This window comes from Dendrobates tinctorius, unplaced genomic scaffold, assembly GCF_039654945.1.
Source record: "Dendrobates tinctorius isolate UK_male_01 unplaced genomic scaffold, ASM3965494v1 ptg000039l, whole genome shotgun sequence".
Taxonomy (NCBI): Eukaryota; Metazoa; Chordata; class Amphibia; order Anura; family Dendrobatidae; genus Dendrobates; species Dendrobates tinctorius.
The window spans coordinates 39,008,972-39,022,754 of record NW_027361707.1 but is presented as its reverse complement, the minus strand read 5'-3'; the positions used below and the strand labels follow the sequence as shown (position 1 = coordinate 39,022,754).

Genomic DNA, 13,783 nt, shown 5'->3' with positions numbered 1-13,783 from the left:
CGGATCCGGCGCTCCGGCACAACGCCGGATCGCGCCTGACGCCGAAAACCTGATGTGTGAAAGTAGCCTAATGTAAAATTAGCCTTAGAGTAATGTGTAATGGGGTTTTATTCATATTTGTAGTTATTTGCCATAATTAATCACAATAACACAGAAAAATAAAGCAGCAGGATGAGAAATGGGTCCATTTACAGCATCAACAATAGTCAATTCTGGCTGCATACACCGGCAACAGATATAGGATTTTTTTTTTTTTGCTTAGAAACATGTATTTGGAGCAGAAAATATAATTTTTTACATTGCGTTTTTTTAATTAAACATTGTGCACAGTTTAGCTTTTCCAGGCTCTTAGGTTTTCTCACATTTCGATGTGGTCTGTGGTTATAGATCAGATGAGTGAAACTCAGAAAAGTTACGAATTCATAGAATCATAGATTCGTAGCGTTGGAAGGGACCTCCTGGGCCATCTGGTCCAACCCCCTGCTCAAAGCAGGATTCGCTAAATCATCCCAGTCAGACGTCTGTCCAGCCTCTGTTTGAAGACTTCCATTGTAGGAGAACTCAGCACTTCTCGTGGCAGCCTGTTCCACTCATTGATCACTCTGTCAAAAAGTTTTTTCTAATATCTAATCTGTGTCTCCTCCCATTCAGTTTCATCCCATTGCTTCTAGTCTTTCCTTGTGCAAATGAGGATAAAGTTGATCCTTCTACAATGTGACAGCCCTTGAGATATTTGTAGACAGCTATTAAGTCTCCTCTCCGTCTTCTCTTTTGCAAACTAAACATTCCCAAATCCTGCAACCTTTCCTCATAAGACAGGGTTTGCAGACCGGTCACCATTCTGGTTGCTCTTTTCTGAACTTGCTCCAGTTTGTTGATGTCTTTTTTAAAATGTGGTGCCCAAAACTGGACACAATATTCCAGATGAGGTCTGACCAAAGAGGAGTAGAGGGCAATAATGACTTCACGTGATCTAGACTGTATGCTTCTGTTAATACATCCTAGAATTGCATTTGCCTTTTTTGCTGCTGCATCACACTGTTGACTCATATTCAGTCTGTGATCTATTAGTATACCCAAGTCTTTTTCACATGTGCTGTTGCTTAGCCCTATTCCTCCCATTCTGTATATGCTTTTTTCATTTTTATTGCCCAGATGTAGTACTTTGCATTTTTCCCTGTTAAAAACCATTCTGTTAGTTGCTGCCCACTGCTCCAGTTTATTTATATCTTTTTGAATCCTCTCTCTCTTCTCTAGTATTACCTATCCCTCCTAGCTTTGTGTCATCAGCAAATTTAATCAGTTTACCCTCAATTCCTTCATCTAAATCGTTGATAAAGATGTTGAACAATACAGGACCCAGGACAGAGCCCTGTGGTACCCCACTTGAGACATTCTTCCAACTGGATGTGCAGCCATTTACGACCACTCTTTAGGTCCGATCACTAAGCCAGTTATGAATCCACCTAACAGTTGCCTTGTCCATTCCATACTTAGTCATTTTTTCAATAAGGATTGTATGAGATACTTTGTCAAATGCTTTGCTGAAGTCAAGATATACTATATCTACAGCATTTCCTTGATCCACCCAATCAGTGATTCCATCATAGAAGGAAATTAAGTTAGTCTGACATGACTTACTAGTTACAAACCCATGCTGACTCTGTTTAATCACTTCATTCTTTTCCAGGTACTGACATACATGTTGTTTAATAATTTGTTCAAAGATCTTTCCTGGTATAGAAGTCAGACTCACCGGCCTATAGTTGCCTGGGTCCACCTTCTTCCCCTTTTTGAAGATAGGAACAACATTTGCTCTTCTCCAGTCTTCTGGGACTTCTCCTGTTCTCCAAGAATTTTCAAAGAATTCATTCAGACCAAGCTCACTGATAGATTCTCAGTTAACTCATCCGGCTGCAAGCAATAGGCCGTGCAACTCCGAGGCTTCAGAAGTCAAAGGGTGAAAAACTTTTAATGAAACCTATTTCAAAATGATTTTTTAGCCCCAGATATTTTCACGTGAGAGGGGAAAAAAAAGTTCCCAAAAGGTGAATAGCCCTTAATTAGAAAAGGAGGACCAAGCAGAATATTTGCTGGGTGTCAGATGTAACATAGTAATTAAGGTTGAAGGGAGACTTTAAGTCCATCTAGTTCAACCCATATCCTATCCTAACTTGCCCTAACATGTTGATCCAGAGGAAGGCAAAAAAAACCCATGTGGCAAACAGTGAGCTTCATATTGGGGAAAAAAATTCCTTCCCGACTCCACATACGGCAATCAGACTAGCTCCCTGGATCAACGCAACACTAAGGAAACTAGTGTATATACCCTGTAATATTATACTTTTCAAGAAAGGCATCCAGTCCCCTCTTAAATTTTAGTAGGGAATCACTCATTACAACATCATATGGCAGAGAGTTCCACAGTCTCACTGCTCGTACAGTAAAGAATCCGCGTCTGTGAGTATGCTTAAACCTTCTTTCCTCCAGATGTAGAGGATGCCCCCTTGTCCCCGTCACAGGTCTAAGAGTAAAAAGATCATTAGAAAGGTCTTAGTATTGTCCCCGCATATATTTATACATTGTAATAAGATCACCCCTAAGCCTTCGATTCTCCAAACTAAATAACCCCAAGTGTAATAACCTGTCTTGGTATTGCAGACCCCCCAGTTCCCTAATAACCTTGGTCGCTCTTCTCTGCACCCGCTCCAGTTCAGCTATGTCTTTCTTATACACCGGAGACCAGAACTGTACACAGTATTCTAAGTGTGGTCGCACTAGTGACTTATATAGAGGTACAATTATGTTCTCCTCATGAGCATCTATGCCTCTTTTAATGCATCCCATTATTTTATTTGCCTTTGCAGCAGCTGCCTGACACTGGCCACTAAATGTGAGTTTGTCGTCCACCCATACACCCAGGTCTTTTTCAGTGACTGTTTTACCCAGTGTTTTACAATTAAGCACATAATTATACATCTTGTTCGTTCTACCCAAGTGCATGACCTTACATTTATCCCCATTAAAGCTCATTTGCCATTTATCAGCCCAAGCTTCTAGTTTACATAAATCCTCCTGTAATATAAAATTGTCCTCCTCTGTATTGATTACCCTGCAGAGTTTAGTGTCATCTGCAAATATTGAAATTCTACTCTCTATGCCCCTTACAAGGTCATTAATAAATATGTTAAAAAGAAGCGGGCCCAAAACTGACCCCTGTGGTACCCCACTGCTAACCGTGACCCAGTCCGAGTGTGCTCCATTAATAACCACCCTTTGTTTCCTATCCCTGAGCCAGCTCTTAACCCACCTACACATATTTTCCCCTATCCCCATTGTTCTCATTTTATGTATCAACCTTTTGTGTGGCACCGTATCAAAAGCTTTTGAAAAGTCCATGTACACCACGTCCACTGCATTCCCTTGGTCCAGTCCGGAACTTACCTCTTCATAAAAGCTTATCAGATTAGTCTGACAGGAACGGTCCCTTGTAAACCCATGTTGATATTGGGTCATAAGTTTATTCTTCTCCAGATACTCCAGTATAGTATCTCTTAGAAAACCCTCCAGGATTTTACCCACAGTTGAGGTTAAACTTACTGGCCTATAATTTCCAAGTTCAGTTTTTGTCCCCTTTTTGAATATTGGCACCACATTTGCTATACGCCAGTCCTGTGGTACAGACCCTGTTATTATGGAATCTTTAAAGATTAAAAATAATGGTCTGTCTATGACTGTGCTTAATTCCTGCAGTACTCGGGGGTGTATCCCATCCGGGCCCGGGGATTTGTCAATTTTAGTGATTTTTAGACGCCGCCGTACTTCCTGCTGGGTTAAGCAGGTGACATTTAATGGAGAATTTTCATCCCTGATCATGTTATGCGTCATGGGATTTTCTTGTGTAAACACTGTCGAAAAAAAGTTATTTAGCATATTGGCTTTTTCCTCATCCTCCTCCATCATTTCACCCAGACTATTTTTAAGGGGACCAACACTATCATTTTTTAGCTTCTTACTATTTATGTAGTTAAAGAATATTTTGGGATTATTTATACTTTCTCTGGCAATGAGTCTCTCTGTCTCAATCTTTGCTGTTTTGATTTGCTTTTTACAGAATTTTTTTAATCTTCTGTATTTAGTTAATGCCTCATCACTACCTATTTGCTTTAATTCTTTAAATGCTTTATTTTTATCTCTTATTGCGCCCCTTACAGCTCTATTTAGCCATAGTGGTTTCCTCCTATTTCTAGCATGTTTATTCCCATACGGTATATATTGTGCACAGGTCCTATTCAGGATGCTAATAAACGTCTCCCATTTTCTTGGTGTATTTTTATGTCTCAGGATATCGTCCCAGTTAATTGCACCAAGATCATCTCTCATCCGTTGGAAATTTGCTTTCCTGAAGTTTAGTGTCCTTGTAACCCCTCTACTACACATCTTATTAAAGGATACATGAAAACTTATTAATTTGTGATCACTATTACCCAAGTGACCCCCAACCCTTACATTTGATATGCGGTCTGGCCTGTTGGATAATATTAGGTCTAGCAGTGCCCCCCCTCTTGTTGGGTCCTGAACCAGTTGTGAAAGGTAATTGTCTCTCATACTAGTCATAAACCTGTTCCCTTTGCTGGAACTGCAGGTTTCGGTTCCCCAATGTATTTCAGGGTAGTTGAAGTCCTCCATAATAATGACTTCTCCTTGAGTCGCAGCTTCATCTATTTGCTTTATGAGGATATTCTCTGTTGCTTCCATTATTTTTGGAGACTTATAACAAACCCCTATCAGTAATTTATTATTTTTCCCCCCTCCCCTTATCTCTACCCACAGGGACTCTACATTTTCATTAGATTCATATATATTATCACGCAGGATGGGTTTTAAGGATGATTTTACATATAAACACACGCCTCCCCCTCGTTTATTAGTACGGTCATTTCTGAACAGACTATAGCCCTGTACATTAACCGCCCAGTCATGGCTCTCGTCCAGCCATGTCTCAGATATCCCCACCATGTCATAATTATGCTCCAACAACATTAACTCCAATTCCTCCATCTTGTTGGCGAGGCTTCTGGCATTAGTATACATGCACTTTATGTATCTCTATGTACCTCTATTCTCTCTTAAATTATTAACTGTTCTAACCCCACCCCCCCATGCCACCCCCACCCCCAATTTCATTATTTGTGCCCAGGTCTCTATCTGCACTGTCTTCCCCTCCTATAAAAGGAATACCCTCCCCCCCCGTCCCTAGTTTAAACACTCCTCCAACCTTCTAGCCATTTTCTCCCCCAGCACAGCTGCACCCTCCCCATTGAGGTGCAGCCCGTCCCTAGCATAGAACCTGTAGCCAACGGAGAAGTCGGCCCAGTTCTGCAGGAACCCAAACCCCTCCTTCCTACACCAATTCCTGAGCCACTTATTAACCTCCCTAATCTCCCGTTGCCTCTCTGGTGTGGCACGTGGTACAGGGAGTATTTCCGAAAATACCACCTTGGAGGTCCTTGCTTTAAGCTTACAGCCTAATTCCCTGAAATCATCTTTAAGGACCTTCCACCTACCTCTAACTTTGTCATTTGTGCCAATGTGCACCATGACCGCTGGATCCTCACTAGCCCCTCCCAGTAATCTGTCAACCCGATCAGCGATGTGTCAGACTCGAGCGCCAGGTAGGCAGCACACCGTTCGACGATCCCTGTCTTTGTGACAGATTGCCCTATCTGTTCCCCTAATAATTGAGTCTCCCACTACCAGAACCTGTCTGGCCTGCCCTGCTCTCCTATTTCCCCCCTTACTGGAGCAGACACTCCTCCGGCTTTCAGAGGACATGCCTTGCTGCAGCAGTGCTACTCCTGCACTAACACTCCCCTCATCTGCCAACTTAGCAAACTTATTGGGGTGTGCCAGATCAGGACTAGCCTCCCTGGTGCTCTTCCCTCTACCCCGCCTTCTAACTGTCACCCAGCTAGCTGCTTCATTGTCCTGCAGCTCCAACCTAGCATCCCCCCTCATCTATCCCATTGAGCGTCTGCTCAGTGAGCAGAAGACTCCTTTCCATATTGTCTATGGATCTCAGTGTTGCCAGCTGCACATTTAGATCCAGAATCTGGGCTTCCAAATGCACAACGTGCTCACATCTCGCACAGCAGTATGCACCCTCGACCGGCTGTTCAAGGATTTCATACATGCGGCAAGACGTGCACTGGATGGCATTGGCAATAGTGGAGCACATCCTAATGGGGATTGCAAAAGACAATACGATAAGCAAAAATAAATAAAAAGTATTAATAAAATATAACAGCAATTCAGTAATACCTCCCTTGGAAACTCCCTGAATCCAAAGTCACTGAATCTCAAGTCACACACTTACCACAGTTCGCACTTACGCTCATGTCACACTCAGCTCGTTCACACTCGCTCAGGCAGAAGATTTAAAAGAATTTTTTTTTTTTCCCCCCTTTTACCAGCACACCACCTTGCTGCTCAATGCACTTCCAAAAGGAGTTAAGCCCCAACCAGCTGCCCCTTATAAACCCTTAATTACTGTATGAACTCCCACCCTTAATTAACCCCTTGTGAATATAGTTACACCTCAAGATTTAAATTCAATATAGTTAACCCTTAAAAACACAGATAGTAAAATAAGAGATTAAAGATTAGAGAGAGAAAAAAAAAAAAATAGGTTAAACAAGCCCCCAAGCCCCCCAAAAATTGGACAGGTAGAAAGCACTCAGCAACCTACAATTCAGCAACTCACACAGGTATTTGTTATAGGTTTTCCAAACACCTCTTCACTGAATCTCAAGTCACACACTTACCACAGTTCGCACATACGCTCAGGTCACACTCTGCTCGTTCACACTCGCTCAGGCAGAAGATTTAAAAGATTTTTTTTTTTCCCCCCCCCTTTTACCAGCACACCACCTTGCTGCTCAATGCACTTCCAAAAAAAAAAAAACGTGTCAAGAATGTGACAAGACTAAGTCTAGCCATTCCCTTTAACTAATAAGCTGATGTACATTTTCCTTTTAGTTCACTACTGAAGTATTAAGAGAATCACTGCCAAAAATACAAAGGTCAGCGGTAACCACAGCCACGACCGGTCACACTAAGTTACCTGATACCGCAGCCCTAATGTTCTCCTTGCTTTCATTCCAGAGCTCCTGCTGGTGGACACCTGGTGACTGCTTCCCCAACCCCACCGTCACCACACTGGGGAAATCCTGCCATTGAAAGAGACCTGTTAATGACGGGGTGAAATTCTGTTCACAGCTCATGGGTACAATTGTACGTAGAAATAGGTCAGACCCATCAAATGCCGAGATAAAATGTGGTCAGGACACCACCATAGTGTTCACTTAGGACAAACTGTGGCCGGCCTGTGGGTCACATGCAGCCCTTTGGCGGTTTCGTGTGGACTGGAACTGCCAAAGGCATGGAATCAGCGGAGTACCGCCCAGGAGTTTGGGGTGGCGGGGTGAGGGGCCTGGTATGGCATAGCATCACAAGTACAGTATAACACTATCTGCATCCTCAGAGTGTAGATACTGCTGAACACAACGGTCGAACAGGCAAGAGTCAGCTCCCTCCTCCACCAGTCAGAATGAGACAGCGCAGCGGGCAAGATGACATTACTAGATGTCTGTTACTGAGCCTCAGTACTTACAGCAAAGCACATGGGAGAAACAAGGCGAGGCGAGTAGTCATTCACTTGTGAGTGAGGGAAGTCTGGGAGGCATCATACTTTGTGTGGGGGAGGGTTGGGGGATCCATCATGCTGTACTATGAGGAAGCCATCACACGGTGTTTGGAGGACAGTGCTTTAGGGTCCCTCTCGCTGTGTGTTGAAAAGGTTTGTGGGATCCCCCATGCTGTGGGAGGGAGGGCTCCATCATGCTGTGTGAGGCCATCAAACTGCTTGTGGGGGGAAGGGCTGTGGGGTCCCATATGCTCTGCGTCGGGGAGAGCTGTGAGGGGCACATCATACTGTGCGTGTTGGAGAGGGGCATGGTGGCGAGGGGCACATCATACTGAGCGTGTCGGGCATGGTGGCGAGGGGCACATCATACTGAGCGTGTTGGTGAGGGGCACATCATACTGAGCGTGTTGGTGAGGGGCACATCATACTGAGCGTGTTGGTGAGGGGCACATCATACTGAGCGTTGGGCATGGTGGCGAGGGGCACATCATACTGAGCGTCGTGGCGAGGGGCACATCATACTGAGCGTCGTGGCGAGGGGCACATCATACTGAGCGTCGGGCATGGTGGCGAGGGGCACATCATACTGAGCGTCGGGCATGGTGGCGAGGGTACATCATACTGAGCGTCGGGCATGGTGGCGAGGGGCACATCATACTGAGCGTCGGGCATGGTGGCGAGGGGCACATCATACTGAGCGTCGGGCATGGTGGCGAGGGGCACATCATACTGAGCGTCGGGCATGGTGGCGAGGGGCACATCATACTGAGCGTCGGGCATGGTGGCGAGGGGCACATCATACTGAGCGTCGGGCATGGTGGCGAGGGGCACATCATACTGAGCGTCGGGCATGGTGGCGAGGGGCACATCATACTGAGCGTCGGGCATGGTGGCGAGGGGCACATCATACTGAGCGTCGGGCATGGTGGCGAGGGGCACATCATACTGAGCGTCGGGCATGGTGGCGAGGGGCACATCATACTGAGCGTTGGGCATGGTGGCGAGGGGCACATCATACTGAGCGTTGGGCATGGTGGCGAGGGGCACATCATACTGAGCGTTGGGCATGGTGGCGAGGGGCACATCATACTGAGCGTTGGGCATGGTGGCGAGGGGCACATCATACTGAGCGTTGGGCATGGTGGCGAGGGGCACATCATACTGAGCGTTGGGCATGGTGGCGAGGGGCACATCATACTGAGCGTCGGGGGGTTGCTATTGATCATGGCACAAAAGCTGAATCGGATATGTATGATTATAGAAAACAGTGATGTATATGGTTTTGATTAGTGGTTACTGATAAGCGTAAACCTTACAGTAATCCCAATCCTAACATGTAATAGCAGTAACAGCCAGACATACTTAATTCTGCTCAATATTAAATGATAAAATTAACAAAAATATATTAACATTGAACAGAATTAGTTTTAGTCTATTGGTTCGGCCCTACTCAGCCAGTCTCATGTCACCGCTTGGGATAAGTTACTCAACCCCAGGGTGGATAAAAATCAATGTTTTTTTAAAAAAAATAAAAAAAAAAATCGGATTTTTTTTTTTATTTAAATCGGATTTTTTTCAATAAACTGCTTTTTGAGGAAAATATTTTACCATCCAAAGGTTCTTCCATCATGAGATAAAGCTGAGTTGTTTAACTCAGTAGAATAAAGGCTGTATATGTGTAACATTCACAATGCCATGCTCTTCCAGAGGTTTCTGTAGGATTAGTGGGCAGTTTCTCTCCTATATTATCACAGACGCTCGCTTTACTTACGCAGTTCTCAAAACTGAATTTGACTCCGCAGAGGTCCCAGCCTCTTCTTCACGGCAAAAATGTTACAACATGAACAGAGTTGAGAAAAAGACCTTAATCCTATTGTTCTACAAACCTATGAATACAGAATTAACCCCTTCAGTGCCAAGTCCAAGAAGTTAGACAATATGTTTCTGATTGTTTGGAGTGGAATAGATCTGCACAACACAAGAAGAATGTGAATCTAAGTGTGAGGAGGAGGAAGGGCAAGCAGACAAGAAAATGAAAGTGAAACTTTGAGCACAATACTGCAGCATAGCCACAGACAGGCAAGTCTGGATCTGTTTGTGTGTACGATCTGAGGTTTATTACATTCTTTCCTTATAATGGCAGCAGGCCGTAAAAGAGACCCAGTTTGGGAATATTTTAATCGGTAAGGCAGGCATGCGTGCAAAATGCAAACGATGCAACAAAGAGATGCAAGGCCTGGTGGCGCGAATGAGGCAACATCATGAGAAGTGCAGTGATGAAGATGACCAAAGAAACACTTCTGAACAGGCAGGATCTTCAGGTTGGTAAACATTTTTATTGAATCCTATTTCTAAAGACTGAACTGTCATGTGTGAGAAAAATTATATTTCTTATTATTACTGCATGTTACTGTCATTTGGTACAGTTATGAAGAAAAACAAATATTCCTTTTGGGGCAGGGGCAGTGATGTGTTGTGTACAATAAGCAGAAATTGTATAAACAATAAAATAACAGCATTGACTTTTTTTGTTTAGGGGAATTCCTGGATTCTGGAAACTATCCACCTCCAAGATCACCATCATCCTGTTCTACAGTTTCAGAGTTATCCATCCAGGATAGTGCTTCATTAGCAGCATCATCATCAGACACCCACAGCCACATATCACCATCACCCAAAAGGAAGACAAAACCTTTACCTCCTGGAACCACCATAGATAGGTTTGTGATAAGAACTAGCAGATTAGAAAAAGAGTTGATTGATGAAAAAATTGCCCAGTTTATTTATGCAACGAACTCTTCTTTCCGTCTGACTGAGAACCCACATTTCATTAATATGGTTCAGTCACTGAGACCAGGATACAGTCCACCCAGCAGAGCTGATGTTGCAGGGAAACTGCTGGATCAAGTGCATGACAGAGAAATGGAGCAATGTGCAACAGCTCTGGAGGGTAAAATTGTTAACCTAAGTATTGATGGGTGGAGTAATGTCCACAATGATCCTATTGTATGTGCTTGTATAACAACAGAAGAAGGTAAAGTCTTCCTTGCACAAACAACTGATAAGTCAGGAAATGCACACACAGCAGAATACTTACAAGAAGTGGCAGTAAAAGCTATAACGACATGTGAACAAAAATTCAAATGTCTAGTACGCAGTTTGGTCACTGACAATGCTGCAAACGTATCCAAAATGAGAAGAGATTTAGAAGAGCAGGGAGGGAATACAAAGCTGCTAATAACATATGGTTGCAGTGCTCATTTGCTGCACCTCTTAGCCAAAGACTTAAGTGTTCCAGAAATAAAGGCTAATGTTGAAATTGCTAAATACTTCCGTAATAATCATTTTGCTGCAGCAGCTCTGAAAAGGATGGGTGGAACCAAGCTAACGCTCCCACAAGATGTTAGATGGAACTCTGTGGTGGACTGTTTTGAGCAGTATATCAAAAACTGGCCTATTCTGATGACACTTTGTGATGAAAATCGAGATAAAATAGATGGCACTGTCATGGCCAAAATCCTCAACATTGGGCTTAAGAGAAATGTTGAACATATGCTGAGCTTCCTGAAACCCATCTCTCAAGCTTTAAACAAAATACAGAAAAATAGCTGTTTTATTGTGGATGCTGTTGAAATTTGGAAGGAACTGAGTGAACACTTAAAAACAGAACTACACATGGACAGAATTAAATTACAAGCAGTAAACAAACGAATGGGACAAGCACTGACTCCAGCTCATTTTTTGGCAAATATTGTCAATATCCAATATCAGGGTCAAAACCTAAGTGCTGAGGAAGAGGAGTTAGCTATGACATGGGTATCCAGCAATCATCCATCTTTAATGCCAACTATAATAAACTTCAGAGCTAAGGGGGAACCATTCAAGAAATATATGTTTGCTGAAGATATTTTAAGGAAGGTCACACCAGTAAACTGGTGGAAGTCACTTAAGCGCTTGGATTTAGAGACTGTTCAAGTAATGATTTCACTTTTAACAGCAGTAGCTTCTTCTGCAGGCGTTGAAAGAATATTCTCTTCCTTTGGACTCATTCATTCTAAATTGAGAAATCGGTTGGGACCCAATAAAGCAGGAAAGCTTGTTTTTCTTTTCCAGATTATGAATAGGAACAAAGAAGAAGATGATGATGAAGATGACGACAAGTGAGCTACAGAGGACAGCAGGGACAGTAGTATTTAAGTTTTTCATGTGTCGGCTGGGCTGACAGTCTAAGTTTCTTAAAATATATATATATTTTGTTTAGCCAAATTAGTTAACACACATGGATGTTTGTTTAAGCAAATAACTTATGCTGTAATGTTGTTATTGTTTCAGTTGAATAAATCTATTTAAATTGTTATTAAGGTCAGGATTATTTTTCTCCTTCCCAAGTACAACAGAACAGTGGTGTCCAAATATGAATGATTAACCCATTAAACTGGGGAGAAAAAAGTAATATAAAAAGTGATTCTAAAAATCTTCATCTACTTGCATGTTAAAGTAGCAAGAACTAGTTTAGGTAGAAACTTTGATTTAAATCACTGATTTAAATCAAGCCTTACTGACTAGTGATTTAAATCGTGATTTAAATCGTGATTTAAATCAGTTAGATTTAAATCAAATCCACCCTGGTATGGTCCCTGCCATTTCGCAAGAAATTTATTCTCTACGGTAGGCACCAATACCAACACCCTGTCTTCGGGTTGAAAGACTCGTGTTTTTGCCGCTCAGTTGTATACCGTGCTTTGGGCATGTTGTGCGCGCTCTAAACACTCTTTAACTATTGGCATAACTGCTGCAATTCGGTCCTGCATAAGTGTTATGTGTTCAATTACACTGCGATAAGGAGTCACCTCTTGTTCCCAAGTCTCCTTGGCAATATCTAACAGGCCTCTAGGACACCGCCCATAAACCAACTCAAAAGGTGAAAAGCCTGTGGAGGATTGGGGTACCTCACGTATAGCGAACAGGAGGTATGGTAGTAGGGCATCCCAATCTCTCCCGTCCTTATCCACCACCCTTTTCAACATTCCCTTTAGGGTTTTGTTAAAGCGCTCCACCAAACCATCAGTCTGAGGGTGATATACTGAGGTACGCAAATGGGAGATTTTTAGTAGTTTACATAAATCCTTAAGTATACGAGACATAAAGGGGGTCCCTTGATCCGTAAGTATTTCTTTCGGAATGCCGGTGCGGGAAAACATATTAACCAGCACCTTTGAAATTGATTTCGCATTGGCATTCCGCAAGGGCACTGCTTTGGGATAACACGTGGCGTAATCCAATACTACCAAAATGTACTGATGACCCCTGGCAGATTTTACTAATGGACCGACTATATCCATTGCTATCCTCTCGAAGGGAACCTCTATTATTGGTAAGGGCACTAAGGGGCTTCTAAAATGTGACATAGGTGCGGTCAATTGACACGTAGGACATGACCGACAGTACTGGGTCACGTCTCCCACTAGACCCGGCCAAAAGAAACGTTGCAGAATACGGTGTTTTGTCTTTTCTACCGCCAGGTGTCCTCCCAAGGGATGTTTATGTGCCAACTCCAAAACTACATGGCGAAAGGACTTAGGTACTACTAGTTGTTCTACCACCACCCCTCGCACCTTGTCTATGTGATACAACATATCTTGCTGCACCGCCACGTGTGGGAACTCGTTTTGAGCCCCTGGGTACAATGGTCTTCCCTCGGAGACCTTTATGTTTTCCCACGCCCTTGCTAGAGTAGGATCCTGGTGCTGAGCGGTCCCGAACTTACCACGGGCCACCTCAAGATCAGGCATTTCTAAAACATCCTCTAGCTGGTCTGCCTCGCCTGCATACACAGCCAGAGGAGAGTCCACAGATTCTAGTACTTCCTCTGACATGAGTTCTCCGTCGTCTTGCTGCAATGGTTCAGGGGCTAGCTCTGGAGCACCGTCTTCAACTAGAGGGTTCATGCTACTTTTGAAGTTCCACAAGTCCCAAAATAAGGGAAAGTCTCTCCCCAGGATTACACTGTGTCCCATAGACTTTATGACTGCTGCCTGATGTCTTTTGGTCCCTACTGGCGTGGCAAGAGTAACCCAG

At 43.5% G+C, this 13,783-nt stretch overlaps 1 pseudogene; it reads right to left on the bottom strand.

Annotated features, from left to right (window-relative positions):
- The window catches only part of LOC141088383 (cytosol aminopeptidase-like), a 37,211-nt pseudogene extending 29,928 nt beyond the window's left edge, over positions 1-7,283 (bottom strand).
- Between the last annotated feature and the right edge of the window lie 6,500 nt (positions 7,284-13,783).